Source organism: Zea mays, chromosome 2 (assembly GCF_902167145.1).
Source record: "Zea mays cultivar B73 chromosome 2, Zm-B73-REFERENCE-NAM-5.0, whole genome shotgun sequence".
Taxonomy (NCBI): domain Eukaryota; kingdom Viridiplantae; phylum Streptophyta; class Magnoliopsida; order Poales; family Poaceae; genus Zea; species Zea mays.
Genome location: NC_050097.1, coordinates 193,123,254 through 193,136,163, shown reverse-complemented (window position 1 = coordinate 193,136,163; position 12,910 = coordinate 193,123,254).

The window sequence follows — 12,910 nt, the reverse complement described above, 5'->3', positions numbered from 1 at the left end:
TTCCTTTGGATTTTGTGAATGATGGTGATCAAAGTAATGGCTCCTATGGACATGCCAATCAGGGACTGTCTCAGGGGCTTGGTGCATTTGGGGGTGGGAGATCTAGCCCATTCCTGAGAGATGGGCGTAATTCATCCTTGGGACGCGAAGCCAGAGACCGGTCAAGGACTTGCCAGCCACCAGTCTCCAACCAGGGGACAGCTTGCCAGATATCGTGCATTGTTGACACTTCTGAATTACATAATATTGCTGACCCACTTCTGGATTGTCTTCTTGCTGATTGGGAGACTCGTCATTCTCATCAACCGTCCAGGATTTTCATTGCTCCCAGCTGTTTGGATTTAACGGTGGACCTAGGAGGTTTTGGGCCACAATCTTCAAACTGGTCAGGGATTTCTACAGCCAGTCGGGACTGGATTGGGCTGCAATTATGCCCACCTATAAATTATTTGAAGCCATTTCTAAGAGTAAATCTAAGTGGCTTTTCCTTGTCATCTGGGATGGCCTATGGTGGTGCAACAACAGTCAAAATCTTCTATCAACGGCGTCGAAAAACCACTGCTGGAAATAATATTGCTACAATTATTGATGATGATATTGCGGAGGCTCATGCTTTGGGATTGGGCTTGGATGTTGATGTGACAGCGGTTACTCCGTCTGACCCCCCCTCGGACGTGGAAGGCGCTGCTGATACTCCGTCTGAGACCATCTCAAGATTTCAGGGGCCATTATTATTAGAGTACAATGGAACAGTGAGGAGGGCTGACGCAGACTCAACTGTTCCACTCAGGCATGAGGTGGTAGCCTCTGATGACAGTTCCAGGCAGAATTTTGGGGATTCATGTGACTCCTCATTGGATCCATTATCTTCTATGGAATCTAGAAGAAGATCATTCATGGCTAAGATAACAATGGCACCTTCACAGCTCCTTGCTGCTCCTGTCCTCCCCAAGCGGTCAAGGGGTGCCACAAAACATGATACTGCGCTACGACGGAGCCGACGGGTTGCAGGGGCAGAGGTGGAATTTAACATGCAGGATCTGGAGAACAGAGCCACAAAACAAGTAATGCGGACTCTGAGAGTCATCACAGAGAATGCAAGCATCAACCAGCAAGCTGTTAAGGATTATGAGAATCTTTTTCAGCATCCTTTAACTCAAAGTCATGTTGAAGCGTTAGCGGCTCTCTTTGGATGGGAGACTCCGGGGAATCTCTTCCCGTAGTGTGTTTTTCTTTCTGGGTTGTAATTTATAATTGTTGTAATGGATCCTAGCAAAATTATATGTTGGAATGTGAGAGGTTTAAATTCAGCTGATCGTCAAAATTCAGTCCGGAATCTAGTTCTGTCCTCTAAAGCTGATGTGGTCTGTCTCCAGGAAACTAAAATGACTGTCATTTCTACAAGAACCATTCTTGCAGCCTTGGGTTCGGATTTCTGCCAGTTCTCCTTTCTACCATCTTGTGGTGCTAGTGGTGGTGTGCTGGTTGCTTGGAAGCGTCATCTGGGAGTGACTGGGTTGTCTAGGATTGACAGATACAGCATTTCAATCCAATTCTGCAATGCGCATAATCGCTGTTGGTGGTTAACTTGTGTTTATGGTCCTCAAAGTAACAGTGATAAGATGTTGTTTCTTCAAGAACTGAGAGATGTCAGGGCTGCTTGCACTGGACCCTAGTTGATTGCTGGTGACTTCAATCTCATCTACAAGGCTTCAGATAAAAATAATTCAAATATTAACAGAGCTATGATGGGGAGATTTAGGAAGTTGGTTGAGGACTTGAGTCTCAATGAGGTTCCACTTTTTGGGCGTAAATACACGTGGTCAAATCAGCAAGACAGTCATGTTCTTGTTAAGCTTGACAGGGTCCTCTGTTCAGTGGAGTGGGAAGACAATTTTCCAAATGTCCTTCTTCAAAGTGCTGCCTCTGAAGGCTCCGACCATTGCCCCTTGCTGCTTGGCATTAGAGATAATAAACTGGGTAAAAGACGTTTCTGTTTTGAAGCTTTTTGGCCCAAATTGGAAGGATTCCAGGATGTCATCCAGGAGGTTTGGGATTCTGTGGCAGCTGTAAACTGCCCTTTCATGACTCTGAATTTGAAACTAAAAGCCACAGCTAGGAAGCTGCAATCTTGGAGTGGGAAGCATGTGGGACACGTGAGGACTCAGTTGGCTTTGGCAAAGGAAATTCTGCATAGACTAGAAATAGCGCAGGACTGCAGAGCTTTATCCTTGGCTGAAATCTGGTTAAGTAATTTGCTGAAAAAGCACTCTGTGTTTTTATCTTCACTTCAACGGACCATTGCTAGATCGAGATCGAGGATCTCTTGGCTTAAAGAGGGGGATGCTAATACCAAACTCTTTCATATGCACTCTCGACATCGAAAAAGGAGGAATTTTGTTGCACAACTGGTGAATGGAGACCAGATTCTCACTAATCATGATGATAAAGCAGTTTTGGTGGACAATTTCTACGCCAGACTTATTGGTGAATGTGGGGATAGGGAGCAGACTATTAATCTGGAGGCGTTGCACTTGCCAACTTTCAATCTTGCACACCTTGATGAGCCTGTTACAGAGCTTGAACTTTGGAATACAATTAAGAGTTTACCTAATGACAAGGCCCCAGGTCCCGATGGTTTCACTGGGCGCTTCTATAAATCTTGTTGGAACATTATCAAGATGGATCTTATGGCTGTAGTTGCTGCGGTTTGGAACAGGAAGTTTGACAATTTTTTCTTGCTGAACTCGGCCTTCATTACTTTAATCCCAAAGCATGATGGGGCTGTACATGTCAAAGACTTTAGGCCAATCAGTTTGGTGCATAGTGCTGCAAAGTTGATCACAAAATTATTGGCCAATCGGTTAAGTCAAAAGCTGAATGATATGGTGTCCCCAATCCAGAGTGCCTTCATTAAGGGGCGTTTCATTCAGGATAATTTTATGTTGGTCCAACAAACGGCTAGACTTTTCCATCAACAGAAAAGGCCACGTCTTCTCCTCAAGCTTGATATTACTAAAGCTTTTGATTCGGTTTCTTGGCCTTTCCTCATCGAAGTTATGAAGTATCTTGGCTTTGGACAAATTTGGAGGGACATCATTTGTGGGCTTCTTTCCTCCTCTAGCACTCAGGTGCTTTTGAATGGCATTCCAGGAGGACATATTGAATATAGAAGAGGTCTCCGACAAGGGGATCCTCTCTCCCCCATGCTCTTTATTCTAGTTATGGATGTTCTTGGTCTATTGTTTTCTAAAGCTGAACACGCTGGTCTGCTCTTGGATCTTTCCCCCAGAAGACCTCTGCATCGGGTTTCTATGTATGCAGATGATGTGGCACTCTTCTTACACCCTTCGGCAGCGGATATTGCTATAACTCTAGATATTTTACATCTATTTGGGGAAGCTTCAGGTCTCCGCAACAACGAACAAAAGTCTAATGTTTATCCCATTCAGTGTGGGGGTGTGGAGCTAGAAATGGTTCAGGATCTTCTCCCTTGTGGCATCTCGACCTTTCCGTGTAAATACCTGGGGCTGCCTCTGTCCCTGAAAAATCTCACCAAGGTTCAGGTGCAGCCTATTGTGGATAGAATTGCTGATCAGCTGCCAGGCTGGAAAGCAAATTTGATGACAAGAGCAGGCCGTAAAGTGCAAGTTCAGCATGTGCTTACCGGAATGCTTATTTATCTTGCTATGGCAGTAAATATTCCCTCTTGGGCTATTAAGGCCATTGATAAAATTAGAAGAAGTTTCCTTTGGAGAGGGCGCAAGGAGGCCAGAGGTGGTCACTGCCTGGTGGCCTGGGGCAGAGTCTGTAGACCCCTACAGCTGGGCGGTCTTGGCATTTCTAGTCTTAAAGAACTTATCTGGGCCCTGCACATGAGATGGCTTTGGCTCCAAAAGACTGAACCTAACCGACCTTGGTGCAGCCTTCCTATCCAGGTTCCTGATAAAGCAAGGGCTTTTCTTCTCGATGGTGTTGACTTCAAAGGTTGGTAATGGGGCTAATACTTTGTTCTGGACTGATAAATGGATTCATGGGCAGAAAATTGCAGATTTGGTTCCTAGATTATTTGATATCATTCCGAAAAAATCACTAACAGAAGGACGGTTCAGGAAGCATTGACAGATAGAAGATGGATTGCTGATATCACAGGATCACTCTCGGTGGGAGTATTATTGGATTATCTTCATCTTTGGAATTTAATTTCAGATTTTGAGCTGCTGCCAGATATAGAAGATAAACATACTTTTAGTATTGCTGCAAATGGGACTTATTCTGCTAAGGCTGCATATGATGGGTTGTTCATCGGGGCTGTGCAATTCGGTCACTATGAAAGAGTTTGGAAAACTTGGGCCCCCTCTAAATGCCACTTCTTCCTCTGGTTATCGGTGCTAAATAAATGCTGGACAGCAGATAGGTTGGCAAAGAGAGGACTTGATCATCCGGAGAGGTGTCCGCTTTGTGACCAGGAGTCTGAATCTTTGGATCATATTTTGGTTTCTTGTGTTTTTGCGAGAGAATTCTGGTTCCAGCTGATGTGCATTTTCAGACTACAAAATCTGGCTCCTACACCTAGTACGGTGTCTTTTACGGGTTGGTGGGAGATGATAGACAATGGCTCTGGAGATATGATTATGAAGGGTGTCAACTCCCTTATTGCCTTGGGAGCCTGGATTATTTGGAATCATCGGAACCGAATTGTCTTTGATGGAATCTCCCCTAGTGTTTCTGCAGCTCTTTGTCAGGCAAGGGAGGAACAACAGTTGTGGGAAATGGCAGGAGCTAAGGGCCTCTCCTTTCTTGCCGCAACCATCAGGGGCACCTAGCTCTGGTTTTGTTTTCAGGATCTGTTTGCTCTTATTTTTGTTTTTTTTCTCTTCTTTTTTCTTTGGTTTTTTTTATCCCCTCCGGGGAGGTCTTTTGTACTATGGTCTATTTTGGACCCTCTTTTTCCCCTACTTAATATAATGATGCGCAGTTCTCCTGCGCTTTCGAGAAAAAAAAGCAGGTCTGCAAGCTGATCCTTGGTGTTGATGTAGCGCGCCTTGATGCTCCCTTCTGCCAAGCAGTCTCGGATGAAGTGGTATCTCAGCCGGATGTGCTTGCTCCGTTCATGGAACACGGGGTTCTTGGCCAATGCCAGAGCGGACTGGCTGTCCACCCTGAGTTCCACCGCTCCAGTGTCTCTCCCGAGGAGATCACCGAGCAGTCGAGCCAGCCAGAGAGCCTGAGTCGAAGCAGTGGACGCCGCTATGTACTCGGCCTCGCAGCTGGACATGGCCACCACCTGCTGCTTGACCGACTGCCAGCTGATGGGGCACTTGCCGAGGAAGAAGAGGATCCCGCTTGTGCTCTTGCTGGTGTCGATGTCGCCGGCGTGGTCGCTATCGCTGTACCCGACAAGGTGTGCCTCCCCAGGGCACCTCGGGTAGTAGAGACCGTGGTCGAGAGTCCCCGCAACATAGCGGATGATCCTCTTTACAGCCTGCTCATGCTCCGTCGTCGGTCGCTGCAGAAACCGGCTAACGTAGCCGACGGAGTATGCCAAGTCAGCCCGTGTGTGGACGAGGTAGCGAAGGCTCCCCACAAGACGCCGGTACTGTGTAGCATTCACCTCCTCCGTCGTGCTGTCGCGACTCAGCTTCAGCCTCTCCTCCATCGGAGTGAGAGCTGGGTTGCAGTCGGTGAGCCCAGCCAGCTCAACAATGCGCTTGGCGTAGGCGGTCTGGCGAAGTGTGATCCCGGAGTCTCCCTGGTGCACCTCAATCCCCAGGTAGAAGGAGAGATGCCCCAGGTCACTCATTTGGAAGGTGGCCTTCATCTCTTTCTTGAACGCTGCCACCTCTGCATCCTTGGCGCCGGTGATCACCAAGTCGTCGACGTAGACACCCACCAGCAGGGCATTTTCTCCATTGCCCCGCCGATAGATGGTCGCCTCGTGCGGGCTTGGCATGAAGCCCATCCTCTTGAGCGTGGAATCCAGCTTGGTATTCCACGCCCTTGGTGCCTGTCGCAAGCCGTATCGCAAGCCGTAGAGGGCCTTGCGCAGGCGCAACACCTTGCCTTCCTTGCCAGGGATCGCAAAACCTGGCGGCTGGTGTACGTAGACCTCCTCCTTTAAGTCGCCGTTAAGAAACGCCGACTTGACATCCATGTGATGAACATGCCAGCCCTCCAGGGCTGCAAGCGCGAGGAGTCGCACGGATTCCATCCGTGCTACAGGGGCGAAGGCATCATCGAAGTCGATCCCCTCCTGCTGCAAGAAACCACGTGCCACCAAGCGAGCCTTATGCTTGACGATGGCACCGACTTCATCCCTCTTCAGTTTGAACACCCACTTAAGGGTGATCGCACAATGACCATGAGGGAGATCAGCGAGCTCCCAGGTGCGGTTCGTCTCAACCACGTCCATCTCCGACTGCATCGCGGCACGCCAAGCCGCATGTTTCTTGGCCTCCGCGAAAGACCGAGGCTCACCATCGTCGCATGCAAGATGCAACTCTCCTGCCAGAATGCGAGATGCAGGGCCTGGCACCGTCGGGTCGATGAGAAGGCCCTCCACCCTTCGATACCGCAACGGCTCGCCGTCGTAGCACGCGTCGACGCGCTCCTCGTCGCGGGACAGAGGGGTCACGAGCTCCACTGGGTCGTGCTCGACACGAGCTGGTGTCGGAGAGGACGTTCCCGGAGAGGGTACCGTCGGTGCTGGAGTACGTGGTGGCGAAGAGCTCGCTGTAGCCGGAGTCGTGGCTGGAGTGCGTGGTGGTGAAGAGCTCGTTGTAGCAGGAGCTAGAGAGTGTGGCGCTGGAGTTGGTGGAGACTTGGGGGCTGGGGTAGACCTGCTCGGAGAAGAGTTGCCTACTCCCCCAGCTCCCTCAAATTGGACGTACTCGATGGTGAAGTCGTACGTCGGAGTCGTGCCGTCGTCCACCGCCTTGTCCCACGCCCATCCTCGCCCTTCGTCGAACACTACGTCGCGCGCCGTGCGCACACGCTGTGTTCTTGGGTCAAGAATGCGGTAGGCCTTCGAGCCCTCCGCGTAGCCAATGAACACCCCCGGGGTGCTCCTATCGTCGAGCTTGCTGATGTGGCCAAGCTCCATGGTGAACGCGAGGCAGCCGAAGACCCGTAGGTGAGAGACCGCCGGCTTGCGCCCATGCCAAGCCTCGTACGGTGTCATCCTGTTGAGAGCCTTGGTGGGCGAGCGGTTGAGGATGTAAACCGCTGTCACCACCGCCTCTCCCCAGAAGACAGCTGGCATTCCTCTCTGCTTGAGGAGAGCCCGAGCCATCCCCACAACCGTCTGGTTGCGCCGCTCGACGACGCCGTTCTGCTGCGGGCTGTACGGCGCGGAGTAGTGGCGCTGAACGCCCTCATCCGCGCAGTACGACGCGAACTCAGCCGTCGTGAATTCGCCGCCGTTGTTGGTGCGCAGCACGCGCAGCTTGCGGCCGCACTCCGCCTCCGCAGTGACCTGCACACGCCTGATGGCGTTCGCAGCCTCTCCCTTGCTGCCAAGGATCATCACCCACATGTAGCGGGAGAGATCGTCGACGAGCAGCAAGAAGTAGCGTCGTCCTCCTGGTGTGGCTGGTGTCACCGGGCCACACAAGTCCCCATGCACGAGCTCAAGCCTCTCCTTGGCTCGGAAGCTCGACTGCTGGGGAAAGGGGAGCCATCTCTGCTTTGTCAACACGCAGACATCGCAGAATTGCTCCACATGGTCAAGGCACGGCAGGCCTCGTACCATCTCCTTGGCACTGAGCCGCTTCAGGGCCTCGAAGTTAAGGTGCCCAAAGCGCTCGTGCCACTGCCATGCCCCATCGTCTCGACGAGCAGCAAGACAACAAGGTTGTGCCACCTTCACATTGAGGATGTATAGCCGATTTAGACTCCTGCGTACCTTGGCAAGAAGGCGACGAGAGGGATCCCAAATCCTCATGACTCCGTGCTCGACCTCCACGCGTGAACCGTTCTCATCCAGCTGTCCCAAGCTGATGATAGAGTTCCTCAACGCGGGGATGTAGTAGACTCCGGTGAGCAGCCTGTGCTCACCAGACGCGGCGGTGAAGACGACTGAGCCAGCGCCCTTGATCTCTACGCCGGAGGCGTCCCCAAACTTGACGGAGCCTCGGACGCTAGAGTCAAGCTCGGTGAAGAACTCCCGTCGGCCGGTCATGTGATGAGTGGCGCCGGTGTCGAGGCACCATCCTTCGATCATGTCTTTGCTGGAGCCGTCGCCGAGGAAAGCGCGTGCTTTCGACTCATCAAGGTGGAGGAGTGCCGCTGCGGCCGGTGCCGCTGGAGATAGCTCGATGCTTGCATGTGCCAGGAGCAGGGCCTCCTCCTCCGCCTCCGCCTATGCGACGTTGGCCTGGCCACGTCGTGGCTGCCGACAGTCCTGGCCCAGTGGCCAAGCTTGCCGCAGTTGTGGCAGACGTCGTCTCGTGCCGGCTTCTTGTTGCCGACGGCGCCGCCTTGGGCACCTCCACGGGCACCACCCTCAGCATGTCCTCGCGCCCCGGCCTGGGCGCCTCCACGCGCCTTGCGCGGCTTGCCGCGTTTGCGGCCTCGTGTCGAGGGGAACTCCCCCTTCTTCTTGTCACCCTGGCAGGCCTCCCACTGCTCCCGAGTGAGATGTAGCTTCCCGCCGATAGTGATAGGCCCAGAGAGAGCCTGTGGTTCGTCGCCGTCGACCACCTTGAGGCGACCAATCGCCTCTTCGATCGTCATCGTGGAGAGGTCTAGCAGAGACTTGATCGAGCGAGCAATCTGCCTGTACTTCTCGGGGATGCAACGGAAGAGCTTCTCAACAGCTCTCTCCTCATCGTAGGTGTCGTCGCCGAACTGCACCATCTTCTGCAACAGAGTGTTGAGGCGGAGAGCAAAGTCATCAACATCTTCACCTGGCTTGAAGGCCAGGTTCTCCCACTCCTTGCGAAGTGCCTGCAGTGTGGTCTTGCGGGCACGATCGCTGCCGATGCGGGTCGCAGCGATGGCGTCCCAGGCCTCCTTGGCAGTCCGCTTCTGGGAAAACGAAAACTGCATCTCGGGCGGGACTGCAGCAATGAGGGCATCCAGCGCCCGCCGATCCTCGTGGTAGTCGACGTCGTCGTAACGAACTGCTTCCCACATGTGGCGAACCTGGAGCCGTACCCTCATCACCGCGGCCCACTCGACGTAGTTGGTCTTGGTGAGGGTAGGCCACCCACCGCCGGGACCGATGTCCCTGACAATGGCCTGGGCCATGCGGCGACCATGGTACCGATCTGGGGAGGGAGAGTCGCGCCGCCTGTAGAGGCCGCGATCTCCGTCGACTCGGTCGCCGCCGCCGGGAGCACCGTCGGCGTGTCTACGCCCGTCTAGGCTGCCGCCGCGTGCGCCCTCGCCTGGAGCGCCGTCAGCGCGTCGGCGCCTATCTGGGCTGCCGCCACGCGCGCCCCCATGGGGATGCGCGGCTGCCCACTGTGCCGCCTGCTCTCGCGCTGCTTCCCTCGCCAGCCTGAGCTCTTCGTCGGTGTTGTCGTCAACAGAAGCAGAGCTGCCAGCTCTACTGCCGCGCAGAACCTCGAGCTCTGTTGCCGCCGCACGTGCAGCATCCGCCGCCTCCGCTGCTTCTACTTCCGCTCTCGCCGCTGCCAGTTCCGCCGCCGCCAACCGTGCTGCCCTCGCCGCTGTCGCTGCAGCCGCTGCTGCTGCTCGCTCGCGTTCTTGTGCCGCGGCGACCTCGGCCTCCTGCTGGCGCCGCACACTCGAAGTGGCCGAGCGTAGGGACATGGTGGGCTAGTGAGGGGTCGCTGCGTGTGGAAGAGGCTGTCTCAGACGAAAGGCTGCTCGTCTGAGCAGGGGAGGAAGGAACAGTTGGAGCTCTTGCTGCCGACTGAGTGTGGGGAGAGGTGCGGGAAGGAGATGAGCACGAGATGTTTAGGCTACAGGATAGTTTGGCTCTGATACCAATTGTAAGTAGAGGGACTCTAACTCTCATCAAGAGGATGACACTATGAGTTGGGGCAATTTTCTGTTTATTTCCTCAAACACTACACAATGTCATACCCTTAGAGGGGTTGGGGACACATATTTATAGCCCTAGGGGCTGCACTACCACACCTTCTCACACACACTACACAACAGGATTGTCCTCTAGATGCTAAAGAGACTACAGAGGACAGTCAAAAGCGACTGTTGTCCTCTAGATGCTAAAGCGACTACAGAGGACAGTCAAAAAGCGACTGATGTCCTTTAGATGCTAAAGAGACTACAGAGGACAGTCAAGCTGTCCTCTAGATGCTAAAGGACTACAGAGGACAGTCCTCTAGATGCTAAAGGACTACAGAGGACAGTCAAAAGCAGGCTGTCCTCTAGATGCTCAAGACTTATTCCATCACTCCTGCCCCCGGGGACCCACACCTCGACGACGTGGTCCCCGCCGACTGGTGGTTGGGACAACGCCACCCTCGCTGCTGCCTTCAGCACCATGGCGATGACCCCTCCCCCCTCCGACTGGGCGATCGACTCCGGTGCCTCGTACCACACCACTCCCACGACAGGCACGCTCTCTCGCTCTCACCCCCCCTCCCCTCTCACCCATCCTCGATCGTCGTTGGCAACGGTTCCACTCTGCCAGTCACCTCAGTAGGTGCCTCGGTTCTCCCTGGGCCGTTCTACCTCAACGATGTTCTCGTAGCTCCCCACATCACTCATAATCTTCTTTCTGTCCGTCGATTCACCACTGATAACTCCTGTTCCATCGAGTTTGACCCCTCTGGTTTTTCTGTGAAGGATCTGGCCACCAGGACCCTTCTCGCCTGCTGTGACAGCTCGGGGCCGCTCTACATGCTCCAGCCCTCCACCGCCGGTGTGTCTCCACCTCCTGTCCTGGTCTCCACCACCTCCTCCACCACTTGGCATCGTCGTCTCGGCCATCCAGGACCCGACGTCATGACCAAGATTACCAGTAGTCTCGATCCTTCATGTAGTAGGGGACATTTTGAGGGTCTCTGTCATGCTTGTCAGTTAGGCCGACATACTCGTCTCCCATTTACTACTTCTTCTCGGGCTGAGCAGGCTTTTGACCTGGTTCACTGTGACCTTTGGACCTCGCCTGTACTCAGTCTTTCTGGTTATAAATACTATTTGGTGATTTTGGTTGATTTTTCCCATTTTCTCTGGACTTTCCCACTTCGGTTGAAGTCCGACACATTCCCCACCCTCACACATTTCTTCGCCTGGGTATCCACTCAGTTTCGTCGCTCGGTCCGTGCTCTGCAGTGTGACAATGGTCGCGAGTTCGACAACAATGCCTCCCGTTCTTTCTTCCTCACTCATGGCGTCCAGTTGCGTCTCTCGTGCCCCTACACCTCTGCACAGAACAGCCGAGCCGAACGCATGATCCGCACCACCACCAATATGCTCCGCTGCCTTCTCTTCCAGGCGTCTCTCCCTGCCAGCTGCTGGGCAGAGGCCCTGCACACTGCCACCCATCTCCTCAACCGCCTTCCCTCGAAGGCGGTGCGCCACCCTACCCCTCACTTCGCCCTATACGGCACGACCCCTTCCTATGACCACCTTCGCGTGTTCGGCTGTGCCTGCTACCCTAACACTTCCGCTAACGCCGACACTATCATAAAAGGCAGATTTTGCTTCCCTACGCATGTCGCGTATGCGATCGTTAATGTACGAATCGACGAGCCGAGATCCACAACGCATCTTCTTTCCCATTATTCTCTTGGACTCTATTGTGTGCATCACCTCTCCTTTGTCGTCGTAACTCTCCCAACTGCATTTCCTCGTCTCCTACAAAAAATAGTAAGTACCGCTATAACATTACAGCTGGTGCAAAAAAAATATCAACCTCATCGTAATCGACTATATGTCCACAAAAATATCCAACACCAAGCTCGGAAGGAGCTAATCCATACTTAGCTTCAATACCACATTTGCAGAGTACTGGATCAAATTTCACCTCTTCTTCCGCCCACTGATTGTATCTCTTTTCCTTTACCTCTGGCTCTGGCCAATGGGACAAAGGACCATACAACCACTCTCTGAAACGACACTTACGCCACCCGTATGGCTGCAGGAGAAAAAATTAGTAATTTATTGTAAATAATAACTAGTTCATACATTTAGCGTATCGATGGGCTCACATAATCAATGTTCGGACAACAGAACTGCTTCTCATAGTCTTCATCGATGACAGCACGGTCTCCACAATCGCATCGAGGCGGTGAGTCCATCCGTCTTTCTGTTGCTACCTCCTTCTCTGCATTCGTCATTGGTGGAGGATTCAGGGGAGGAGATACCCAACGCTTAAAACGCTCATGACTAGTTCTTCCACTCAACCAATTAACGAAAAGAAGATATCGAGGGTCAAATTTATCAGGACCGTCGATCCACTGGGAAAAGAAACACCTCTGATGCCCCTAAAATAATGGAAAGGAAGCACTATTACACATCCACAAAATAATGAATGCGAACAAAATTAAGTGACAAGTCATAAGCTACGTACGTCCAAACCGCCACAAAGGTAGTAGCAGCGAGTAGCCGTGTCTGGATGTTGTGATTGATGTACCCAAGCCAGTCTGCCACAGTCACAGTTAGGCACAGGGAGTTCAGGAGGAACAGGAGCATCCTTACTAGATACGTCCGGATATAACTCCCGAGGATGACCTCTCTTCTGCCACAACGCCTCTCGGTACATGTCTTTCATCTAATAAACGATTATAATTATCACTTGTACCTAATATGCTTTATAACAGGTTTACACAAACTATCAAATAAAATATACTCATCATATTAATGATACTATATATATTATGAACAACTATGAAACTAATAATCGAAATGATTATATAATAAATTTACATAAACTATCAAACTATGAAACTATGAAACTAACAACCAAATATAC